The sequence below is a fragment of the Carassius carassius genome, chromosome 6, assembly GCF_963082965.1.
Source record: "Carassius carassius chromosome 6, fCarCar2.1, whole genome shotgun sequence".
Taxonomy (NCBI): domain Eukaryota; kingdom Metazoa; phylum Chordata; class Actinopteri; order Cypriniformes; family Cyprinidae; genus Carassius; species Carassius carassius.
Window position 1 is genome coordinate 13,609,860 of NC_081760.1, and position 27,164 is coordinate 13,637,023.

Consider the following 27,164-nt stretch of genomic DNA (forward strand, 5'->3'; position numbering starts at 1 on the left):
TAAAATTATCTAAACATAATATTAACATAAAGAAAACAAATTATTAATTAATAAAAAAATAATTGAATAATTTAAGTGATCCCCCACATTTCAAGTAAAAAGTCGGAATAACCAATAACAATAATAATAATAATAATAATTATTATTTATTATAATTAAATTATTATTATACAACCCGAATTCCGGAAAAGTTGGGACGTTTTTTAAATTTTAATAAAATGAAAACTAAAAGACTTTCAAATCACATGAGCCAATATTTTATTCACAATAGAACATAGATAACATAGCAAATGTTTAAACTGAGAAAGTTTACAATTTTATGCACAAAATGAGCTCATTTCAATTTTGATTTCTGCTACAGGTCTCAAAATAGTTGGGACGGGGCATGTTTACCATGGTCTAGCATCTCCTTTTCTTTTCAAAACAGTTTGAAGACGTCTGGGCATTGAGGCTATGAGTTGCTGGAGTTTTGCTGTTGGAATTTGGTCCCATTCTTGCCTTATATAGATTTCCAGCTGCTGAAGAGTTCGTGGTCGTCTTTGACGTATTTTTCGTTTAATGATGCGCCAAATGTTCTCTATAGGTGAAAGATCTGGACTGCAGGCAGGCCAGGTTAGCACCCGGACTCTTCTACGACGAAGCCATGCTGTTGTCATAGCTGCAGTATGTGGTTTTGCATTGTCCTGCTGAAATAAACAAAGCCTTCCCTGAAATAGACGTTGTTTGGAGGGAAGAATATGTTGCTCTAAAACCTTTATATACCTTTCAGCATTCACAGAGCCTTCCAAAACATGCAAGCTTCCCATACCGTATGCACTTATGCACCCCCATACCATCAGAGATGCTGGCTTTTGAACTGAACGCTGATAACATGCTGGAAGGTCTCCCTCCTCTTTAGCCCGGAGGACACGGCGTCCGTGATTTCCAACAAGAATGTCAAATTTGGACTCGTCTGACCATAAAACACTATTCCACTTTGAAATAGTCCATTTTAAATGAGCCTTGGCCCACAGGACACGACGGCGCTTCTGGACCATGTTCACATATGGCTTCCTTTTTGCATGATAGAGCTTTAGTTGGCATCTGCTGATGGCACGGCGGATTGTGTTTACCGACAGTGGTTTCTGAAAGTATTCCTGGGCCCATTTAGTAATGTCATTGACACAATCATGCCGATGAGTGATGCAGTGTCGTCTGAGAGCCCGAAGACCACGGGCATCCAATAAAGGTCTCCGGCCTTGTCCCTTACGCACAGAGATTTCTCCAGTTTCTCTGAATCTTTTGATAATGTTGTGCACTGTAGATGATGAGATTTGCAAAGCCTTTGCAATTTGACGTTGAGGAACATTGTTTTTAAAGTTTTCCACAATTTTTTTACGCAGTCTTTCACAGATTGGAGAGCCTCTGCCCAGCTTTACTTCTGAGAGACTCTGCTTCTCTAAGACAAAGCTTTTATAGCTAATCATGTTACAGACCTGATATCAATTAACTTAATCACTAGATGTTCTCCCAGCTGAATCTTTTCAAAACTGCTTGCTTTTTTAGCCATTTGTTGCCCCCGTGCCAACTGTTTTGAGACCTGTAGCAGGCATTAAATTTTAAATGAGCTAATTAAGTGGATAAAAGTGTAAAATTTCTCAGTTTAAACATTTGCTACGTTATCTATGTTCTATTGTGAATAAAATATTGGCTCATGTGATTTGAAATTCCTTTAGTTTTCATTTTATTAAAATTTAAAAAACGTCCCAACTTTTCCGGAATTCGGGTTGTAATAAATATAATTTATAATCCTCTCCCCTCCCCTCCTCTTCGCCCCTCTCCGCTCCTCTCCTCTTCGCTCCTCTCCTCTCTCCTCCCTTTGCTCCTCTCCTCTTCGCTCCTCTACTCTTCGCTCATCTCCTGTTCGCTCCTCTTCGATCCTCTCCTCTCTTCTTTCCCCCTCTCCTCTTCGCTCCTCTCCTCTCCGCTCTTCTCCTCTTCACTCCTCTCCTCTCCTCTTCACTCCTCTCCTCTATGCTCCTCTCCTCTTCGCCCCTTTCCTCTCCGCTCCTCTCCTCTCCTCTCCCCGCCTCTCCGCTCGTCTCCTCTCCACTTCACGCCTCTCCTCTCCTCTTCGCTCCTTTCCTCTCCGCTCATCTCCTCTTCGCTCCTCTCCTCTTCGCTCCTCTTCTCTTCGCTCCTCTCCTCTCCGCTCCTCTCCTCTTCGCTCCTCTCCTCTGCTTCCCTCTCCGCTCCTCTCCAGTCATCTCCTCTCCTCTTCGCTCCTCTCCTCTTCGCTCATCTCCTCCCCTTTTCGCTCCTCTTCGCTCCTCTCCGCTCCTCTTCGCTCCCCTCCTCTCCGCTCATCTCCTCTCCTCTCTGCTCATCTCCTCTCCTCTTCGCTCCTCTCCTCTTCACTCCTCTCCTCTCCTCTTCGCTCCTCTCCGCTCATCTCCTCTCCTCTTTGCTCCTCTCCTCTTTGCTCCTCTCCTCTTCGCTCCTCTCATCTGCTCCCCTGTCCGCTCCTCTCCTCTTCGCTCCTCTCCTCTTCACTCCTCTCCTCTCCTCTTCGCTCCTATCCTATCCTCTCCTCCCCTCTCCGCTCATCTCCTCTTTGCTCCTCTCCGCTCCTCTTTGTCCCTCTCCTCTTTGCTCCTCTCCGCTCATCTCCTCTCCTCTTCACTCCTCTTTGCTCCTCTCCGCTCCTCTCCTCTTCGCTCCTCTCCTCTGCTCCCCTCTCCGCTCCTCTCCTTTCGCTCCTCTCCTCTCCTCTTTGCTCCTTTCCTCTCCTCCCCTCTCCGCTCATCTCCTCTTCGCTCATCTTCTCTCCTCTTTGCTCCTCTCCTCTTTGCTCCTCTCCTCTCCGCTCCCCTCCTCTTCGCTCCTCTCCGCTCCTATCCTATCCTCTCCTCTTCCCTCCTCTCTGCCCCTCTCCTCTTCGCTCCTCTCCGCTCCTCTCCTATGCTCTCCTCTCCTCTTCGCTCCTCTCCGTTCCTCTCCTCTTCGCTCCTTTCCTCTCCTCTTCGCTCCTCTCCTCTCCTCTCCTCTCCTCTCTGCTCCTCTCCGCTCCTCTCCTCTGATCTCTTCTCCTCTCCTTTCCTCTTCGCTCCTCTCCTCTCCACTCATCTCCTCTCCGATCCGCTCCTCTGATCTCTTTTCCTCTCTGCTCCTCTCCTCTCCTCTCCTCTCCCTGCTATCTCACCTGGCCTGTCAGCACCTCAGCACTCTCATAAATTCAGCTGTCAGCGCTGCCAGATGGCAGGTGGTACCATATTTTAAGAGGAGAGGCGTGGCGGGATGGGTTATCGTCCACCAGTAAACGCTGTCAGGAGATGAGGCAGAGATGGACGGTAATTTACCGCCAGAGGTGCCCTCTTGTGGACACGAGGAACATGGGTTTTGAGGGTTAAAAACTATAGACTGCTTTAATTGGAATTGAAAAAGTAAATTAATTAGCTTATTGATTAGATCTGTTGTTTTTGCTATTTAAATGATTATTTGACTGACTTTGGTAAATGATTAATCTGCTTGTTATTTTACCAAAATAAATTAGGGGGCACTCTGGAAAGTTTATGTAAATTAAGACTGATTTTAACCTTATTTAAATGACCAAAAACAGTACAAAAAATGAGTAAAAATATTTAATATTTAATATATATATATATATATATATATATATATATATATATATATATATATATATATATATATATATATATATATATAAATATATATATGTGTGTGTGTTTTATTTATGTATTTATTATTATTATTATTATTTTTTTTTTTTTACTTATTACTGTTTTTTTACCCGGCTTAGTAATCATGCTAAGAGTTTATTTTAAATAAATAAACATGAAGGCTTAGGGCAAAAATACATATATTATGAAGATATTATATATTATGAAGATATTATGAAGATGGTTTTATTGCAAATATCATGGTTTTGAAACAGGGCCACTACCATGGTATTTTTAATAACTTTATTGTACCATGGTTTATGGTAATACAGCACCATGATATGCTTCAGAGTGGTCAAAATAGCATATTAACGTCTAAAACCATAATTTGACTTTTTAAGGGTAAGCCTGGAACAAAATGCATAATGAATCAGGTCATGAATTACTTTGGAAATATTAAAACGTTCTCTCAGACAAAGACAGTATCAAACACTTTTAAGCCTCTATCTTCGTCTCAAAGACGTTATATAAGTCTATAGTACTCTTTCTGATTAATCCGGTCTCTTTAAGACTACAGAGGAACATAGAGGCCTTTGTTTTACTGCGATAGATGGCCCACTTGTCTCACTCTGTACTAACTTTCCCACAGAGGTGTACTTATGTATGGCAGCCTCATCCTCCATTGTACCTTAGGCCACCGCTTTTAGCGCTCAGCCCACCAGAGGTAACGGTGATAAATAACCACGCACCCACATCTGCCACCAGTGAGGGATAAAAAAAGAAGAATTAAAACAGGACAGAGGGCGACAGACTGATTTACCAAGGCCATTCGTGCCTGAAGCGAGTGGTTTGGGGCCCTGGTCACTTTGAAAGGGCTATGGTGCATGTGCAAGAGCCAGGGTGAAATGGCCACAAGCAATTAGGATGGGGGAAGCTGTAGCTTTGATAAATAAGATCAAACACAGAGGTGAAGGTAAAAGTGTGACCTTAAAGATATTTAAGGAAACTTCTCTCATTAGGGGTGTAATGAAAACACAAAAGCTTGAATTATGCTCTTCTATAAAAACAATTAGCGTGACAATATGTCTAGGTGATTTTTCACTTCAAACTGGGGTCAAATATGGAATTAATTCTTTTTTTTTATTAACGTTTTTACATTTATTTATCTGTGGTACTTTGTCCTTGGTGTGGTTATAATGCATGTTTATTATAAGCCAAAGATAATCACATTAAGACAATCAACAAAGTTTCTGAAACTCAAAATATTAAATGATAAATTATTATTTTGTTTTTTATTAAAAAATAATCTGTGTGTGTATACACACACACACACACACACACACACACACACACACACACACACACACACCATGTTCCAAATCATTATGCAAGTGACATATCAATAGGATTTCAGTACAATAAAGAGTCAGGTTTTTGTTTGTGTTGTTTTTCACATCATTTCAGGTAACTGGTTTCAATCTCAGATTGATTTGGTCAATAGTTTGCCAGGTCTTCTTAGGTAAATGGAAAACCTACTGAAAGAGGTTGTTCCACATTATAAAGCAAGTCACACTTTTCATGAAATATGTTGAGGAAGAAAGATCTTTCTGAAGATGAAAAGTATGAAACAATGCAATATCTTGCAAAAGGCATCAAAACGAACAATATTTTGCAAAAAACTAAGAGATTATTGAACTGTCAAAAGATTTGTGATTTAGAGCACATAAGATATTGGTCAGATAAAGATTTTAGTTTTAGATTTAATAAGGAAAGTTTTTTTGCCAAACAAATGAACTGTATTGTAATGCCAGATGTAAAAAAAAAAAAAAAAAAAAGCCACTGCTGAGCAACAGACGTGTTTGAAGCTACTAGAGTCTCAAGATCCTCTCCATGCAGACTGACAGTTGTGTGTCAGTCACTGCTAACCAAACCTCACAAAGTGAAACCTGCACGGTGGCTGTAGAAACACATTTTCAAACTGTTTAGCACCATGGTATTAATGCCGCATGGGATAATGTGTTATTCTTCATGAAAATCCTTTATTTCCCGAGAACACTATTCTTCATTTTATACCACAGCAGAAAATGGTCAGTTATGAACTCCACATATCTTTCAGAAGTCATTTTGACACCCTAAAATGACCTTACATCTCACTTCCCAATATTCCAACCCAAATCATCACCCACTGCCTCCTTGCAGATGTTGCAGTCTCATTGCAGTTCCTTGCCGCTGTCGCCTCTGGCTTGCTTAGTTGGGGTCACTTCATCTACAGCGATATCGTTGACTTGATTGCAAATAAATGCACAGATATTATTTAACTGAACAGAGATGACATCACTGAATTCAATGATGAACTGCCTTTAACTATCATTTTGCATTATTGACACACTGTTTTCCTAATGAATGTTGTTCAGTTGCTTTGACGCAATGTATTTTGTTTAAAGCGCTATATAAATAAAGGTGACTTGACTTGACTTGACTTGATTGGAATAGGATGGCCATTCATCAACTATCAGAAATCCATTTATCTGGACCATACATTGTACTGAAGCATTCGTAAGTGAATAAAACTATTTAAAAACAAGTCTTCATGTGTTTCTACAGCCACTGTGCATGTTTCTCTTTGTGAGGTTTGGTTAGCAGTGACTGAAACGCAGCTTTACAGACAACGGTCAGTCTGCATGGAGAGGATCTTGAGACTCCAGGAGCGTCAAACACCTGTCTGCTGCTCAGCAGTGGCTTTTTACAGCTGCCATTACAATACAGTTCATTTGTGTGACAGAAACTTTCCTTGATAAATCTTTATTTGACCAATATCTTGTGCTCTAAATCACTGACGGATTAATAATCTCTTTATAATCCTCTTTATAATTAATTATAATTAATAATCTCTACAAGTAGTAGCCTACTTCAAATAAAGTTAAATTTTTATATTTATATAAGTGTAGAGTTATATGTCAGTGAATAGTCAATAAATAAAGCAAATTAAATGTTATTAGATTTTACCTAGTATGAAATAAATGTATTTTCAGTACAGTACAGTATATTACTATTTTACTAGAGTTTGTAGTAAAAATTATGATAGCAAATACCATTAACTGAATGATACTGAAGTAGCGAATTGCATAACTTATTATTATTAACAACAATAGTCCCTTATCTGCATTATCTCTCTTGTGGCTATCGGTTACTTCCTGCTAGCTAGCTATACCTCTGTCACATTGAATGCTGGATATTTACATTTTCTCCATCATCATCCAGCTCTTTTTCACCAAATAAGCTTAACAATACATCTTCAGTAGTTAAAAACTGCTGTCTTCTCATGGTTGCCCTACCAGGCTTTCTTGTTGTGTCAGTCATTTTGACTGATGTACTATCCACAGGCTTTACCCTCCATTCATCTCTCAATGCCAAAGTGGCGTAAGTGCAGTTACACCCTACTGGAACACACTGGCTTAGTATTTTCAGTGTTAAGTATTTTGGTTTCTAATGAATAACTCCAAAATGATTAAGAATTCACTTTTGTCCAATTGGGACTAGAAAGAGCTCATCAAGAGCTTTCATTTGATACAATTACCTAACCCTGAACATGTTATCCTAAGATTCAGGCTTGTATTAATTATGAATATCAGCGTGGGACCCATAAAGGTAAAGAGGTTTTTGTCTTCAGGTGCTATTTCTGTAAGCATCTCTATGTATCTCTAAAGTCAGTGGAAAATGACAAATGATGTGACATGGATGACATGGACCTTTGTCAGCAGGAAACGGTCATGGTTAGCACTGCTTAATGCTAGAGTTTTGAGCCTCAGGCTGCTTGTTTGCGGCTTGTTTGCAGTTGGAGATGTTTGTGTTTGATGAGCAAAAATATCATTCCTGCCCAGACGATCCACAAACGCTCTTACACACACAAAATCAACAAGATCAACATCTTTTATTCATGATGATTACACTCTGTGCTGCAATCCTCCTTCCCACCCATTTTCCACAATCGTTTTGCTTTCCCCAATGTTTATTTACAGTTATTTATAAAGTAGGTCATTAAAACTTTGTCAAACTGTATTCATATGTTAGGCTAATAAGCTGTCTGACCTTGAGAATCGATGTGTGTTTAAAACACATTTGAATCTTGCACCGGTGCGAGGGCAAAAAGTGCTGCACACATCTGAATATTTGGGTTGGACTGTTCTGCAACAGTGTTGTAAATACAACTTAACCACTGATTTCTAGTCAAGTCCTCTTTTGGAAGACCAAACAAAGCATCTCCACAACATGTGGAGTTACACCTTCTTTCTTTGTATGAATATTTGGACGGCATTATGCAAATCTTCTCACATTGTGACATATACATGTGGGGGTGTGTTAGAATGAGCCTTTTTAGGTAGGAGTGGTTGACTTTAACTTTTATAAAAAGAATATCTCTTTGGGTTTGAGACTTTATTTTTTGCAACTTTACAAATCTTCTTCATGTACAAGGAGCTTGTAACACTCCAAAGAGAAAGGAAAATTTTAAATAGCATCACATGACTCCTTTAAGGAAAAAGTACTTACCTCAGGAAAACTCACAGCTGACGTCTGGCGTTCCACTCACTTCACCACACTTATGTTTATGTAGGCATAAAGAAATTCCTATTTAAAAATTGTGGGAGCGATGGACACGAGTACAAGATTAATATGCTAATATCCTTTAATGTTGTGTCAGCTTATGATTTTCTGTGTTCTGTAGACTGTCATGCTAAAAAAAAAAAAAATATATATATATATATATATATACAGTACAGATCAAAAGTTTGGACACACCTTCTCATTCAAAGAGTTTTCTTTATTTTCATGACTATGAAAATTGTAGAGTCACACTGAAGGCATCAAGGGCTATTTGACCAAGAAGGAGAGTGATGGGGTGCTGCGCCAGAGGACCTGGCCTCCACAGTCACCGGACCTGAACCCAATCGAGATGGTTTAGGGGTGAGCTGGACCGCAGACAGAAGGCAAAAGGGCCAACAAGTGCTAAGCATCTCTCGGGGAACTCCTTCAAGACTGTTGGAAGACCATTTCAGGTGACTACCTCTTGAAGCTCATCAAGAGAATGCCAAGAGTGTGCAAAGCAGTAATCAAAGCAAAAGGTGACTACTTTGAAGAACCTAGAATATGACATATTTTCATTTTTTTCACAGTTTTTTGTTATGTATATAATTCCAAATATATATTTCCGCATGTGTTAATTCATAGTTTTGATGCCTTCAGTGTGAATCTACAATTTTCATAGTCATGAAAATAAAGAAAACTATTTGAATGAGAAGGTGTGTCCAAAATTTTGGTCTGTACTGTATATATATATATATCAGAGATGGGATCAAGTCACACATGTGCAAGTCTCAAGTAAGTCTCAAGTCTTAACCTTCAAGTCTCAAGTAAGTCCCAAGTATTTTTTTCTTGGGCAAGTCAAGTCAAGTCAAGTCACAAGTTATGTCAAGTCAAGTCCTGTAGTAAGTCAAGTCAAGTCCAAGTCAAGTCACCTTATTATTGTAATTTTACCTGCAGAATCTGATCTTAATAAAGTTAAAAGACAAGATATAAGTAACAGTAAATTAAAATAATTTGGATTTGCATTGTAAATACTCATGTTCAGTAAAATACATCATGGAATCAAACAAAATTGTAACTTCATAAAATTATTTATTTTTCACTTCTGCCAACAGAAATGTTTTACATTTTCAACATTGAGTCCATAAAACAAATAACAGCTAAACATCCAACAGACTCCTCTCTGAACACCCCCCCCCCTTCCTCTCTCTCTCTCTCTCTCTCTCTCTCTCTCTCTCTCTCTCTCAAATTCAAATTCAAATTCAAATGAGCTTTATTAGCATGACTGTGAAACACAATGTTGCCAAAGCATCAACATATTATATATAAGTAATAAAACAAACAAACAAAACATATATGTACAGATCATGTCATATGTAGCATAGTAAATATAAATAAATAGATAAATCCAGTCGGTCTCTCTAGAGAATTAGCTGACTCTGGCGTTGTGAATAGCTAACACATATTTAGCCGCTAGTGGGCAGAAACTGGGCAGAAAGGTTTCTCTTATACTGGTGTATTTAGAGCAGAAGAGCAGAAAGTGTTCCTCATCCTCGATGTGCTGTAGGTCACAGTGTCTACAGATCCTCTGCTCTCTCTCTGTCCATGTTTGTCTATGTCTTCCTCTCTCTATCTCTAGATCATGGTCACTTAATCTGTATTTGGAGAGGATTTGTCTTTCTTTAAAATGTTTAATAAATAGATAAATGGCCAATTTAGTGGTTCTATTGAGGGCCGAGTAACATTGCAGTTTATTCTGGAGGGCAAAATGTGCTTTTAGTGCTTGATCATGAGTGACTTTTAGATGTTTGTGGATATGGTTAATAAAAGGTTTGGGGTTGATGGGGAGTATATTCTGATGGACGAGTTGAAGAGCGAGTGAGTTCAGAGGATGAGGTTCTGCTGAGCTTTCATTGGCGAGGAGGGCTTTATATTGCACTGACTCTGGGTCAGACTGATGGAGGTGATGCCAGAACTGAACACATCTCTTCTGGATCTCCATGTTCAGCGGGTACAGGCCCAGCTCAGCCCTGCAGGCCGCAGTGGACGTGTTTCTGTGAACCCCCAGAATATTTTTGCCAATTTCCAATTGTAATTTTTCTACTGATGTTTTATCCCAATTTTTAAAATTTAGTACTGGTCCCCAAATTTCACATCCATATAAAAGAATTGGTTTTATTATTGAATTATATAATTTTATCCAGGTTTTAATGGGTAATTTTAAGTGTCCACATCGTGACTTTATAGCATAGAAAGCCCTCCGAGCCTTTTCAGCGAGTGTTTTCACAGCCAGACCGAAGCGTCCCGAAGCGCTGATGTCGATGCCCAGATAGCTGTAGCTAGAGCTGTGCTGCAGGACCTGGCCTTTATACAGGAACTGGTGTTTGTGTCCCTGAGATCTGGCTTTCTTCTGGAACACCATGACTCTGGTTTTGTCCAGATTGACGGTCAGGGCCCAGTCGTGACAGTATTGTTCCAGCAGGGACAGGCTCTGCTGAAGGCCCTCAGGTGTGCGGGACAGCAGGACCAGGTCATCCGCATACAGCAGACATCTGACCTCTGACCCCTGTAGAGTGAGGCCGGGCGCAGTAGAGCTCTCCAGCGCTGACGCCAGGTCATTGATGTAGATGTTGAATAGAGTTGGGCTCAGACTGCAGCCCTGCCTCACTCCACGGCCCTGCTGGAAGAACGCGGTTCTGCGGTTACCCATCTTCACCGCACTTTTGCTGTTGGTGTACAGAGATTTAATAATGTCAAATGTTTTTCCGCCAATGCCAATTTGTAGGATTTTGTACAGTAGACCATCATGCCAAATTGAATCAAATGCTTTTTTAAAGTCTACAAAACATGCAAATATTTTCCTTTGTTTGTGGTTGATGTTCTTGTTGATTAGAGTGTGGAGAGAGTAGATGTGGTCGGATGTGCGATGTTTTGGTAAAAAGCCAATCTGTGCTTTATTTAAGATGTTGTGTGCTGAGATGTGTGAGACGATGCGTGTGTGTATGATACTGCAGAACAGTTTCCCCAACACACTGCCCACACTTATCCCGCGGTAGTTATTGGGGTCGAATCGATCGCCGCTCTTAAATATGGGGGTGATGAGTCCCTCAGACCAGATCTCAGGGAAGTGTCCGGACCAGAACACCAGATTAAATAATTTGCCTATTGTTTGAATCATGCTGGGACTGCTGAGTTTAAGCATTTCATTATTAATGTGATCTTGTCCACATGCTTTCTTTAATTTAAGATTTTTAATATGTTCTAATATTTCAGATATTGTTATTGATTTATCTAATGGATTTTGATAATTCTTAATAGTTTTTTCCATGTCTTCTAGTGTTTTCTTTATTTTACTCTGAGGTTGGTTGAGGTCTTTACTCTCTCTCTCTCTCTCTCTCTCTCTCACTCTCACACAAAGGACGTGAGGTGACATGACATGACATTCAGCCAAGTATGGTGACCCATACTCAGAATTCGTGCTCTGCTTTTAACCCATCCGAAGTGTACACACACAGAGCAGTGAACACACACACACACACACTGTGAACACACACCCGGAGCAGTGGGCAGCCATTTATGCTGCGGCGCCCGGGGAGCAGTTGGGGGTTCGATGCCTTTCTCAAGGGAACCTAAGTCGTGGTATTGAGGGAGAGAGCACTGTACATGCACTCCCCCCACCCACAATTCCTGCCGGCCCGAGACTCGAACTCACAACCTTTCGATTGGGAGTCCGACTCTCTAACCATTAGGCCACAACTTCCCCTCAAACACAGTTTACATACAACATTAAACTTTCTTACATTTCTCCTCTCTCTCTCTCTCTCTCTCTCAAGTTGCTTTATTGGCATGACATTTGAGTTACAGTATTGCCAAATTTAGCATTTAGATACAGAATAAAATATGATTACAATAAAATACAATAAAAATAGCAGCAGCAGATAATATTTCTAATATTAATAATAGTAATTATATAGAATTAAGAATATAAAATAAAACAGTTGAATACAATAAATTATCCCTTTCGTATGGTGTGTATGGTGTATAAATATTTAGCAGCTATTGTGACTGCCGTCTCATTCTCTCCAAGTATATAGAGTAGTTTCTCTGAGTCATTTAGAGACAAGAATGAACGATTCAAAGCTTCAAACTGTGGGAAGAATGTTTCTCTTGTAGTGCTGTATTTGGGACAGACAAGAAGGAAGTGTTTCTCATCCTCTGTTTGATTCAGCTCACAGTGTTTGCACAGTCTCTCTTCTCTCGGTAGCCAGGATCTTTTATGTCTACCAATCTCTATTTCCAAATCATGATCACTGAGTCGATATTTTGAAAGGATTTGTCTTTCTTTTAATTGCTTGAGTGATAAGTAATTTGCCAGTTTTGTGGTTCTGTTTAGGGCCGAATAACACTGGAGTTTGGTTTGGAGCTCAAATTAATTTTTTAAATTTTTCAGCATAATTATACTTCAGATTTTTGTCAATTAGTTTCTGAATGTTGGGGTTGTGATTGGAGTCAGACTCAGTTTGGGTTTCCTTCATCAGGTGAAGCACGAGTGTGTTTCTCTCTCACTCACTCACTCACTCACTCACTCTCTCTCTCTCTCTCTCTCTCTTACACACACACACACACACACACACACACAATCTCTCTCTCTCAGAGTCATTAAAGTCATTACCTCTATTACAAGGTATTGCACTTGCAAAATATAAGATTCGAGAGTCTTGTCTGCAAGCCGAGCACGATGTGGCCTATCCCACCATGTATGCGCCACCGGTATGCGCGCTCATAATGGAAGCAACGCGGTCGCGACTCGCACGCGGTGCGACACGCTCGACGCCTCAGGGGCGCAACTGCCCGAGCGCTTTGGAAACAATGAGAAAGCGGCGCGACTAGCGATTTCCACGCGTTTTTAGGCGCGAATTATTGACGACAAAAGCGATGACCCTCAGTACCCCTCAAGCTGAGATATTGATGTGATGTGATATCTGATCTAAGTGGGCGTGGTCTGCGTAAGGTAGAGAGGGCATGACTGATGATGTCATGACATGACAACGCGATTCTCAGCCTGCGCTCCAGCTGAGTAATCAATTTTATTTTTTAAAAATAATTTATATATTTTATATTCAAACTGAAAACATAATGTGATTAACACTCAAGTCATTCAAGTCATCCTGTCTCAAGTCAAGTCAAGTCCCGAGTCTTTAACTTCCAAGTCCGAGTCAAGTCTCAAGTATTTTATTTTTTGTCAAGTCAAGTCACAAGTCATAAAAATAGCGACTCGAGTCCAAGTCACCAAGTCACAAGTCCCCATGTCTGATATATATATATATATACATATATATATATATATATACATATATATATACATATATATATATATACATATATATATATATATATAATAAAATAATCAATATGACTTATTCTCTACAGTATATTGATTACAATAAAAAAATGCTTGCATTATAAATAAACAAACATGAAACAATACATATTCGAGTTTTTTTTTTTTTTTTTTTAGCTTACGTTCAGAGGTTGCAGATTGATACATGACAGTGAAAAAACATATTGAAATAATTCTAAACGTAGGTAAAAGTGTGCCCCCGTTTCTCCTCTTCACTTTGTTTAGTTTAAATTATTACTGCTAACATGTGGGCGACCACATCCAATTCAAGGGTTAATGGCTCCCGTTTTTTCAGGGCAGAGAAGTGCGGTGTGGTGCGACGTTGGGAAGTGCCGTTACCCACGATTACCTTTCTCAGGCCTCATCAACCCATTTACTCTGAGGAGGGATGTCAAAGTCCTGTATTTGCCCAAAACAGATAATGCATTTTATTTGTAGGAACTGAAATGAACACATAATAAATCAACTTTCGAAAATAACTTGTTTTTTCATTAGTAGATTTTGGACACTAGGTGGCACTACTGTGTCCTGTAATTTGTCAAACAGCGTTCATGTTAATAGTCTCATTCACTTGTAAACTGCATAATATTACAATAATAGCGCCTTTCATTCTCACTGGAACACGCTGCTGAAGTATCATGTCTCTGCAAACAGGGTGCGCAGAGGTATTCAAATACATATTTTGACAGCAGGAAGGACAGCCTATCGTAATGTTCACACCGAACATTTTGATTGGACAGACATTTTATGGTCCTACACCTTCCACTGACTGTATGAATACATATAAATACATTTAGAACACTTAGCTTAGTGATTTCTATCAGGATGTGAAGAGACATTCAACCACTGTAACAAAAAATGTTTTTTGAACCAAATCACCTACCCTGCCTTTGACTAGAAATAAAAAAGTTGCAAATAATCTTTTTGTCAGGCATAGCCAAAATAAAAGTCATTAACGGCTTTGTTTTTATAAAGACAGAGTATGGAAAGTGTGTTCAACCATTTAATGCGGTCCTTTTAATTAAATTAAGATGCATAAAACCATTATATTAATTAGTTAATGCATTTTTTTTTTTTTCTTCTGGAGCATCAGTGAGTGTTTGAACTTTCTGTAATAGTTGTATATGAGTACTTCAGTTGTCCTCATTGTAAATAGATCTCAAAATCATACAGTCATTGTTGGAACACAGTTGTTTCAAACACAAAAATGCTGAAAAATCAAATAATTTGTGGGACCTGAAGGTCCATATATAACAAATATATCTGTGTGTTTATAAATTTTGTTCCATTATAATTTGGCTGTAGTGCTGAGTGTTGGCCAGATGGAGGAGCTGTGTTCATTTCATCTCAGCCATCTCTCTCTCTCTCCCTCTCTCTGTCATCTGTGCATTCAACATGTTCACAACTCCAAATGATGCATTAAAACAGGCATTATTATCAGACCAGACAGGAGACTAGTTACGCAAGGCAGCACAACTACTTTTTGGAGGTTTTATCAGCAGAGACGAGTTTCAAACATTCATTCACAGATGTGAGTTTCTTCTTCTTCATAAAAAAAAACAAAAAACAATGGCCTGAGATTATTCTGATGCGGGATTCCATATGGGAAATGTTTAAGGTCAAGTTATTCACATTGTTTCACGTATCTGCAACTTGGCCGCTCTCAGTCCTCACACATCAGTGTATAAAGATGGTTGGACGTACAACAGACGTGACCTCACATTACTGAGTCCCAGACCTGGAATGTCTGTGTTAAATCTTAGTTTGACATGGAGACGTTGTGACCGAGGGCAAATTGCAGCAGTTTTCATTAGTTTCGTCCTTAAACAGTTACCATAGGGGGACGTGAATGCTAATCAAAGTACACTGTAGCTAGTCATCAATTATTGGACTATTTAAGATGTGCAGTACCTCCATGCAGTCTGCTGAGCATGGATATTAATTGCATATTTTGGTGTGAGCATTTTATTCAGTGAAATTCAACATAAATACCGTCTGCCAGACTGCAGAAAAGCAGATGGTAAAATCAGGTGTGGAGATACTGCGGTAAAACACTGCTTCACCTTTGTGTGAGAGTGGATACAGAGGACAAAACGAACACAGACTCCTTAAACCGAGTCTAAATTAACCATTTAATGTGTCAAATGCTGTGAAAATGGCCTCTGGCGAGTAATGTAGGAACATTATAAATGATTTAACTTACAGTGAGTACCTTTATTTATTTAAAGCAATACTGTGTTAACTATAAAAATAATCTCTTTATAAAAACCTGTAAAGTGTACATTTGAAATAAACAAGATCAAACCCAATTTAGGCTGATCTGTACCTTTAAACTGTAGAAGAACACAGTTTAAGGATAGACAAATTTAAATAAATGTGATTTTTATTGGTTATGCATGCATTAGAGAAAGTTTTAAGGTTCTCTGAATGATGTATGAAGAACATCTTTGTGCTAATGTTTTGTGAGTGATTCTAAACTGGATAACTTTAAACAAACATTCTGTTAACGTTTGTTCATACACCTTGTCAGAATGTTATCTTTTAGCTGGGAAAGGTGCTTTTTATTTATCGTAAATAATTGTCATGTTTCTACTAGTAAACTATCAAAGCAAACATTAGAGGAATAAATCTTGAAGGGTCCTGAATGTACCATAGTAAAATCGTGGTAGTTTACCTGCATGTCATGTGACTATTAACCAAGTCAGAGAACTGTGAACATGCAAATGAGTATTCAAATATTTATTTTAAAACCTCAGGGGTACTTCAAGGACATATATTAGGTGAAAGAAATTCAAATGACCAGAAGAAGAAGAAGTAGAAGAAAAAAAAGTTTAGGAATGGCTGTATAACATGCAAATAAGAAATAATGTGTTTCTCTGCATTTTAATGTGTTTGAAAAAGCCAAAGCCTTTCAAAAACATGATAATACATGGGTAACCCTGCTGAGTTATAATTCAAATAAAAATGAATGTGTCCATCAGTAGTTGATGCCGAGTTGAAACAACCAGTGGTCAAATGTTGTGTAGCCACCTGACTTCCTAAGCAGTAGGCTCTTTTAGAAAGGAACATTTAAAAGATGAAAAATTCAATTGAATCTAATTACAAGCACTTCATTTTTTGGATTCTGATTATGTAATCCAGATTACATGTAATCAAGTTACTACCCATCTCTGTGTATATCGACACATTTCTGAAGGATCATGTGACTGAAGACTAAAATAATGATTCTGAAAATTCAGCTTTGAATCACAACAAATAACTTCTATTTTAAAATATATTCAAACAGAACACTGTTTTTTGATGAAATAAAAGTTTTTTCTCTAATTCATGTTGGCCACAATTATTGGCACCCCCAGAAATTATTATGAGTGAAATATATCATAAGTATATTCCCATTCATATTTATTTATTTATTTATTTAGCACACCAGGGTGACTATAGAAGCATGAAACAGTCCAGCCATTACTTCCTGTTCCACTGGATTATAAATATGAGGACCACAAAGGCCAAATTACCTTAATCATCCTTCACAAGGAGTAAAACCAAATAATATAATTCTGATGTGCTGAACAAGATTGTTGAGCTTCACAAAGTAGAAAGTGTCTGTAAGAAAAGAGTTAACTAATTGAAAATCCCCATTTCCACCATCTGGGCAATAATTTAAGGGTTCCAATCAACCAAAGATGTTACAAATCTGCCTTGAAGAGGACATGTGTCTATATTGTCCTAATGCACTGTGAGGAGGAGAGTTTGAGAGGCTAAAGACTCTCCAAGGATCACAGCTGGAGAATTGCAGAGATTAGTTGAGACTTGCGATCCGAAACCTAAAAAAAATCAATCAATCAATCAATCAAAGAGCCTCTACATTACCACATGTTGTTCGGGAGAGTTTCACGAAAAATTATCCTCGCTCATCCAAAAACAAACTCCAGCCTATTCAGTTGTAAGACACGACTGGAACTTCAAATGACACTGGCTTCTATGGTCAGATAAAAAAAAAAAAAAACACTTTTTGGCAACAAACCCACCAGATGGGTTTAGTACAAACAGGGACAAAAAGTACCCCATGTCTTGAGTTCAATATACTGCTGGATGTCGGAGGTCCTAGACATAGGCCGTGGTTTGATCTCCCACAAGTACAATATTCTAAAACACTTCTAAATCAACACAAAAATGGGTCACTAAGCACAAAATGAAGCTTCTGCCATGGCCGTCCCAGTCCTCTGACCTGAACCTTATAAAAAATGAGTGGGGTGAACTGAAGAAAAGAAGCACCAACATGGAGCTGTGAATCTGAAGGATCTGGAGTGATTCTGCATGAAGTCTCTGATCTTTCATCAGGTGTTCTCCAAACTCTTCAGGTGTTATAGGAAAATACTCAGAGCTGTTATCTTGTGAAAAAAAAAACGTTGCAATATTTGGGTGCCAATAATTGTGGCCAACATGAACTAGAGAAAGACAAGAGAAGAGAAAAAAGATCTTATCACAATAAGATATTCACCCCTTTCAATTGTTTTACTTCAATGATCGGCTAGAACTTTGTGATTTTTTTTTTTTAATGAAAGATAAAAAGGATAAACAATATAATATAATTTTATATATAACGTTGAGGTTGTGGTCACTACACTGACAGGTGTTTTATTATTATTATTATTTATTTATATATAGTGTTGTCTTGCTCTCAAGAGCAGACACCCTATTTTTAGATTGTCCCTTGTCCACCCTTATTAAACCAGGTTAATTCACTCCAGCAGTCCAGTTGAAGAACTGCTGCTCAGGCTAATGTAGTATTGCGTAGCCAGACCTTCAGTCTGACTGCTGAAGGTCTGGAATCCATGGCAGCTTTATTTGGCCAAAGTATCCAGCGTTTAGTTGATCCTGATAAAAGCTCGTAGTCACAGTTGTAATCACAGTGGCCTTCTTCTTTCGTGAGGGGGTGTGGCGCCACAGCGTCTTTATTTCCAGGTGGAACGCTAAAGAACGCGACACACATCTCCCGGAAATCCCGTATAATTCAACATTATATTGTTTACACTTTTGTGTGCCGTATGCATCAGACGTCAGTCAGCAGTCCGTGGGCATCACGTCACATCTGAGGCTGAGATTAAGGCTGATGTAGACATTTCTCTTTCTCTCTGAGTGTGGTTGTGTTTGATTTAGAGCAGCTCAAAAGCTGTCACGCAAGGCCAAATGAAGCCACAGGTGATCCAAACTGCAATCGATCCGCACACGGATGTATAAAAAAAAACAGATTAACTGTTGCTCTGACCGTGGTGTGGCTGTGTTGATGAAAGAACGAGAGGACAGGGAAAGTGCTTTTCCTGGTTTTTCTTCCTGAGATGGAGGAAAGGATTGTTTGTTGTGTGTTGGACAGGTCTTGTCGAGTGCCAGTGCTGAACCACAGTGTTTTTGTTTTGAGTCGAGATGGGAATTATTTTGATTCAACACAACAGTTCCATAAACAATTATTTTTGTATAAAAAAAACAAAAAAAAAACAAATTTATTTACCTAATTTTATTTAACACACACACATTTCTTGTTTTTCTTTTTTTGAGTCGAGATGGGAATTATTTTGATTCCACTCAACAGTTCCATAAACAATTACTTTTGTATTTTTAATAAATCACCAAATTTATTTACCTATTTTCAACACAGACCATTTTTTTTGTTATAAACACAAATACTATTTACTGAATACTTACTATTTTACATAACAGTAATAGTTATTACTTCATTTAAATTCTGAAATAACCATAAATAAATCTTATGGTTCAGTGAATGATTCAGATGTTAATTCTGTAAACATTCTGGCTGATTCAGTGCAGTGAGTCATTTTAGACCGCAGGGTTTGGAGCTTATTTGTGAGTCGTTCTGATTGATTCATTAAAAGAACCAGGGCCCGGTTCCCCGATAACGTTCACTCTTAGCGCGCTAAGAAGACATCGTAAGATATATCTTACCAAAGTTGTTGATGTTTTTAAGTGTGTTCCCCGAAGTGTCCCTTAGGAAGCTTCTTAACACGCTGCCTCTTACGTCCGACGTAACAAGAGCACTGTCCCGAGTGAAGGTGCTGAATTAGTTGGCATCGATTGCTCATGAATCGATTTTCCACTTTACGTGAAGGTGCAATACAGCGTTAAGAAAGACAACACGTTCTATGCAAATGAAACATTCCTCAAATTATTACAGTAACATTTATTATAACATAGTTTAAGTTATCAGTAAAATATAGACTATAAATTAAATTATCAAAGGGTCAGTAATATGTTCACAGGATAGGCTATGTTGTGACGGTTAGACGAACCGGGTATCCCTCGCTAATCATCCATCCCGTTGTGCCACTTGTGCCGCTTCTTGACATGGGTTTAACGACTTATAAAAATTATATAATACACTTTTATATTAATGGCAAGGTACTTTAAAATTAGAATTGATTTGCAAGCAGCTGCAGTTACTTCTGTTTAATGCGGTATTGATTGCAATTGGTTTATGTTTTTAATAAAAAGCAACCTATGGGCTTCAGGGCTTAAAGCAGAATTCCGCCGCGTTAGCCTGGCCAGCGCAGGTCTGGGAAGGTCCAGCTGCTCCACAATGAGTTGTCTTGGGAAGGGATTTTTTTTAATATAGCCTTGTCAGGCAAAATGTCAAAAGGGCTTAAGTTTTGCCGAATAAAAAAACTGACATGGACTAAACGGCTCCGAGTCCGACTCCGTCTTTGATTCAATACAAGAACACGTTGGACCTACGATGTTCTGAAAAAAAAATGGTGTTCAAGAATCATTATCAAATAATTTTTAACAGTATGGTTTATTATTTATTTATTTATGAATTTAATTGAATTGAATTTAGGGCCAGGTATTATTTTATGATAATTGTGAGAATATGTGGGGTTTAGATATCCTTAGAGATCCTTTAGATCCTTCAGAAATCATTCTAATATATTGATTTGCTGCTCCGAAAAACATTTATTATTATTATTATTATTATTATTATTATTATGTTGAAAACAGCTGAATATATTTTTTTCAGGTTTCTTTGATGAAATCCTATTGGATTTAAGGTATTGCATAAAATACTATAGACCTGACGTGAATACTTTACTGAGCTCGTCCAAACATCCACATCTGTGTAATAAGATGCATTTTTAAAGGGTAACTAAACCCTAAACCAACTTATTTTAATTAATGATCTCTAAGAATGGGGCTTTATTAGTGCTGTTCATTGAAAATAATAAACTGAAATAAGTACATTGCATAAGTATCCATACCCTTAACTTCATATTTAGCTGAAGCACCTTTACAGTCTCTAGTCTTTTTTGTTTGATGTAGCAAGCTTTGCTCATCGGCATTTGGCAACTATATGCCATTCCTCTACTCATCTCTTCACCTCTCAAGCTCTGTAAGGTTGGATGGGGGCAGATGCACATTTTCAGGTTTCTCCAGAAATATTTGATTGGGTTCAAGCCCAGGTTGTTGTAAGGGAAACAGGTCAATTTAGCTCAAAGGGAATCATTTAAGATTTTAAAGGGAATTTGAACAGAATCACTGTTTCAAGGCTGATCACTGAGATGCCCTGCGATTCACTGAACGAGCCGTTTAACATCAAATCTGCGCTGGATATTAAGATCCAAACTATAGTGAAAACACTATCAATTAGCACAGTAACAAGATCGGCAGTTTAAGACATTAACTTGTAAGCACAAAACACAAGATACTTCTCTTTTCAATATGAATAAGGTTTTATTAGATAAATCTAAGACATATAAACTAATCTAACACATAAACGCACGCACTCACACATTCACACAAGTTGCAGGAAGATCGAAAGTTAGGGAAAGATGAGTTTAAGAGAATGGAAATATGGAATCCCAAGTTTACAGCAATACGTTAAATTGCATAGACATGAACAACCATCAATCACTTAATTAACCCTCGCATTGAGTTCCTCAATGAGGTTAAAATTATATTAGATACACCAGTACAAATGTCTGAAGGTACATTGCCTGTGTAAAGTTGTCGCTGATTGGCTGGAAGTTCAGTAGTCGTTGAAGTGACATCTTGGGTGTTACAAAACTTAACTCAGAACATGAAACTCTCAAACGGAAAAGAAAAGAAGTAAAGTTTGACGAGACTATAGTTGGTGTTTCTTCATATCGTGGCTAAGTAGCAACAGGCGTGCAGGCTGAAGCACGCTGGGACCGTGCTCAAAGAACAGTGATGACAAACAGCATGGCTAAAAGCTAAAGCTAAGAAGCAAAGCTAAAAGCAGGCATGACTGATAGCAGAAGCTAAACGCTAGAGACAAAAAAAAACAGACATGACTAATAGCAGAAGCATAGCTAGAGACTAAAAGCAAACATGACTAATAGCAGAAGCATAGCTAGAGACTAAAAGCAGGATTTTATGGTGTCCTGAGTATTTAAACTGGCCTGTTGGCCACACCTCAAATGTTGTCTTGACCAATCAGATATTGTCTTGGCTCGGGGGTATCATAAATCATATGTTTATCTTTGTAGCCGAAATGACTCGAACCAGACAAATTAAAGAGTCGATCAGGGCTGTGTTTGAAACACGAGCCAAATTCCTCAGGAAGTCATAAAACATTCTGTGCCACAAGTCCCAAGCAAGATAACCAACCAACCAAAGCTTTCACAGAACAGCTTTCAACATTAACACCACTAGAACAATTATTGACAATTTCAATTCGGAGAAGAGATTTGTCGAATTTGTTGTTCGTAATTGAAATGCAATGCTGGACATCACATGTAAACCCATGAGAGTTAAACACTTGCATTGACTCCCCCCCCCCCCCCACCTAACAGAACCAGACTGAAATTCCTAAAGGGGAAGGAGCTTTGAACCTCTGGTCTCCACAGAAGTCTTTGTGTTAAGAGAATGGCAAATAAACTGTCTTTTGTACATATATATGGACCAGAATGAACTCAAAAAGACTTATAAATGAATCAGTCCATCGCTTAACTCCATATTCATTTATATGTAACCCACACATTTGACTATCATCTTATATTCACTTATTGTGTATGTCTTTTAATAACTATGGGATAGCTTAAGGATACATAGTCATGTCTAGTATCTACGTAATTGAATCTGCTTGCTTGAATTAGTCCAAACAATCAAATATTTATCAAATGTATCATATTCGTGTTATAAGAATCATGTCCAAAATTAGACCCTGCAAGAGCGGGAAAATTCAGACCACATGCTTGGTAAGATAACAGATGATTTGTGATACCCCCGAGCCAAGACTATATCTGATTGGTCAAGACAACTTTTGAGGTGTGGCCAACAGGCCAGTTTAAATACCCAGGACACCATAAAATATTGCTTTTTAGTTGTAAGCTTTGCTTCTGCTACTAGTCATGCCTGCTTTTAGTTCTAGCCTTGCTTTTGCTACTAGTCATGCCAGCTTTTACTTCTAGCTATGCTTCTGCTATTAGTCATGTCAGCTTTTAGTCTTCAGCTTTGCTTCTGCTACTAGCCATGCCTGCTTTTAGTTCTAGCCTTGCTTTGGCTATCAGGCATGCCAGCTTTTAGCTTTGCTTCTTAGCTTTAGCTTTAAGCCATGCTGTTTGTCATCACTGTTCTTTGAGCGTGGTTCCAGCGTGCTTCAGCCTGCACGCCTGCTGCTACTTAGCCACGATGAGGAGAAACACCACCTGTAGTCTCGTCAAACTTTACTTCTTTTCTTTTCCGATTGAGAGTTTCGTGTTCTGAGTTAAGTTTTGTAACGTCGAGTTCAACTTCAGCCAGCTACACACAACTCTCTGCATCTTCAGCCAACGCCCAACACACCACGGGCCTTCTCAAGACGTCACTTCAAGGACTACTGAACTTCCAGCCAATCAGCGACAACTTTACACAGGCAATGTACCTTCAGACATTTGTGCTGGTGTATCTAATATAATTCTAACCGCATTGAGGAACTCAGTGCGAGGGTTAATTAAGTGATTGATGGTTGTTCATGTCTATGCAATTTAACATATTGCTGTAAACTTGGGATTCCACATTTCCATTCTCTTAAACTCATCCTTCCCTAACTTTCGATCTTCCTGCAACTTGTGTGAATGTGGGAGTGCGTGCGTTTATGTGTTAGATTAGTTTATATGTCTTAGATTTATCTAATAAAGCCTTATATTGAAAAGAGAAGTATCTTGTGTTTTGTGCTTACAAGTTAATGTCTTAAACTGCCGATCTTGTTACTGTGCTAATAGTGTTTTCACTATACTTTGGATATTAATATCCAGCGCAGATTTGATGTTAAACGGCTCGTTCAGTGAATCGCAGGGCGTCTCAGTGATGAGCCGTGAAACAGTGATTCTGTTCAAATTCCCTTTAAAATCTTAAATGATTCCCTTTGAGCTAAATTGACCTGTTTCCTTTACATATTTATGGTGGAGAATGCGGGCAGTTTAATCTAAATTGTGAGCATTAACCAAGTTATTTAATCTTTTATTTTGCTGCGGATGAAAGATGAGAAGCTAGCGAGACGTGTGTGTGTGTGTGTGACCCGTGACGTAAGCAGCGCGCGACCGCTTGAATGAAAGCAGAGGAGACACAAGTCCGCCTCTCCATTGTTAACAGCAGTAAGTGAACTTAAAAGTTAACACCTGAGATCGTACAATAAGGTAGAAAGTGAGCGTGTTCCTCATTTGTGTAATGCCTTGTTTAGCTGATTTGATTTCACTGCTGTGTTCCAGTGCCTCTCAAACGCTATCTCAGTCACCATTCGCTGAACGGAGCTAAATTGTAGTGATCCAAAATGGATATAAATCGGTGAATAAAGAATAGTTTTGAGCGTGTTCCTCAAACTATGTATCAAAGCCTCAGTATTCATAGTTTGATTACCAGTGCGTGTTCCACTACCGAATCAAATTTGATACTTAACCTCCCTAAGTTAAACATTAGAGAACAATGTTTGCCTATCTGTGTCCATTCACAAAGTGAATGCAATCTTGCGTAACACTGCGTGTGTCCGAGAGTAATTTGAATGGGAGTGTTTTAAAGCTTGATCAAGTAAATTTCAACTGTGTACCAACAGCGAAGGAAACCTTGTGTGTTTGTGCCCAGAAAAACTGGCACGGAGATTCAGGTCGCCATCACTGTGTTCCCTTAACTACAGCAGGAAGCTGCTATTTGAAATAAGATAAATTTAACTCTATACGAACTGAGAGTTTAAGTGCCACATCGCAAAACCAACTAAAAGCGGTGTTATGTGTACAGTGTTGAAATGATCCGACATTTCATGTTACATATTTAACTGTACGTCCAATGCAACGATTCATGTACTAACGTTAATTCATTTGAGTGTGTTTTGGTTGCCACAGTGATGACCGTGACACGGAAGTCTTAATCTGCTTCCGGAGCAACTTTGCACTGCGAACGCGCAGCGCATCGACACTAATGTAAGCAAACTCCACGGTGTTGCTAAGCTAACGAAACTGTTGCATTTACATTGAAGTCTATTCTTAAGCCACTAGCCTCAAAGGTTAGCAGTTAGCATTACCATCCAGTGGATGAATAGTGTGTGTTTGGACAACGCTGATGTGATTTAACGCTTTAAACATCTTAACTAACACTTGTTAGTCTCTTTCTCTTTTATTGCTCTTTTCTCACTATACCACTTATTTTCATTTTACTAGAAAGGGAAATACTGACTCACAATTATTAACTGTCAAATTGAAATTTAATTGAAACATTAAATTTATTTTGAATCATTCAAAATTTCCCTCTCAGATCATTTCATATTATCCTTTATTTTTAGTATTCTCTTTTGGGCCTAATTATTTTAGGAATGAATAAGCCTTATTATTGTTTTTTGTCCAAAACAAGAAATATAATAATATTGTTTACCTTTTTGATAACATTTAATTGAAAAAAAAATATTTTCCTAATTTGAAAAACATAAATTTTTGCTTGTCATTGAATTTGTTTTTCACCTCTTTCTCTCTTTTCCTCTTCCTCATTAGAGTGACAAAGTCTTCGCATCTCTAGTCTACTTAGACATCCTGAGACCAACACCGTCATCACCACACTTCACTAGTGGTTCACAATCACTGGTACAACACTTAGTTGTCCCACAACACATAGGCTTTTACTCCACACAGATCTGTGTCAGTCTCTCTTCTCCCTAGTGTGCCAACATGCCGCAGACTGCAGACTCCATTGCCCATGGGGAAGATGTGAACACTTTGCTGAGAGGCATGACAGACAGCCTCACTCCAAAGACATTTGAACTGTTATTACTTTTAATAATAATCCTAAACCTGAGAAGATTCCTGACACAAGATTCAAGCCAGAATAACAACCACGAGGAGCTAGTCAAGATCACGAGCTCACTAAGCTATGCCTTCACAACCCAGCTGAAACTGAGCGACAAGCACATCACCCACCTTCAAGAGGAGCTGACACGTGCTCAATGTCGCATAAACAAGCTGGAAGTGAAAGTTCAAGATCAGCTCAAAGCACCCAGCGAGAGGGAGCAGGAAACAACGGAACATGTTAAGCTCCAAGCAGCCCTGGCAGCAGCTCAGCTCGACCAGCAACATACAACGGCTGCTCAGAAAGACCTGGTAAACAGACTCCAGTATGCTGAACAGCTACTAGAGAAAGTCAAGCTAGACATCAGAAACAAGAATTCTGAAATCAGTGCTTTGAAAGACCACCTTGAAATGTACAGAACTGAAACAGACAATCTGACCCAACAACTAGACGATACCAACGATGAGCTCTACATGGTCAGAAAAGAACTCCAATGTGCTTACAAGCAAAAACAAGAGCCAAGAAAAGAGAAACATCTCCTAGCCTCACCACTGCTGAGCAGAACAGAGTCCCACGTCAAAGAACTGGCATATGATGAAAGGAGCGAAGGGCCACAACCTAAAACCTCACCGTCCTTCGCCACACAACCCTTTCCTGCCAACGAAAGAAATCCTCCCGTCCAAGACCTTGGAGCTGCACACGGGATGACCATCAAAGACCTCAACAAGCTGTCTGAAAACATCAGCAGGTTCAACCCAGACTCCACAGAGAGCCCCGACATCCAGGCTTACCTGAGAGATATCGAATTTCATCTGGAAGTGAGACCTCATGTGACTGACAGAGACTGGTTATACCTCCTTAGAGCCACGTCCAGTCCCGAGGTACGAAACTTTCTAGATCAACAGCCCAGTCAAACAAAGTCAAACTACCAGTGACTTCGTGAGGTCCTGATTAAAGAGTTTACAGACCCAGAGTCTGAACATGGACTGTTGACTGCCTTGGAAACCAAACAAGCTCGACAAGAGGCTCCACAAGCTTACTACAACCGACTCCGACAAGCCTACTTTGGTGCACACAACCAACCTGACCTTGGATAAGAACATCTGGAAACCTAACCAGACATCCAAGGGTAATCAGCTGACTCATCCAAGAACAACTCGTGTGGGTAAGCGACAACAAAACCCACCTCAGCACCACTCAGACACGCACAGTGCTGAGTACTCACAAGAACATGACAGCTTATA

General features: G+C 38.9%; 1 protein-coding gene across 1 annotated transcript in view; it reads left to right on the top strand.

Annotated features, from left to right (window-relative positions):
* The window catches only part of LOC132142393 (glypican-5-like), a 278,158-nt gene that overhangs the window by 64,154 nt on the left and 186,840 nt on the right, over positions 1-27,164 (top strand). The window lies entirely within an intron of this gene.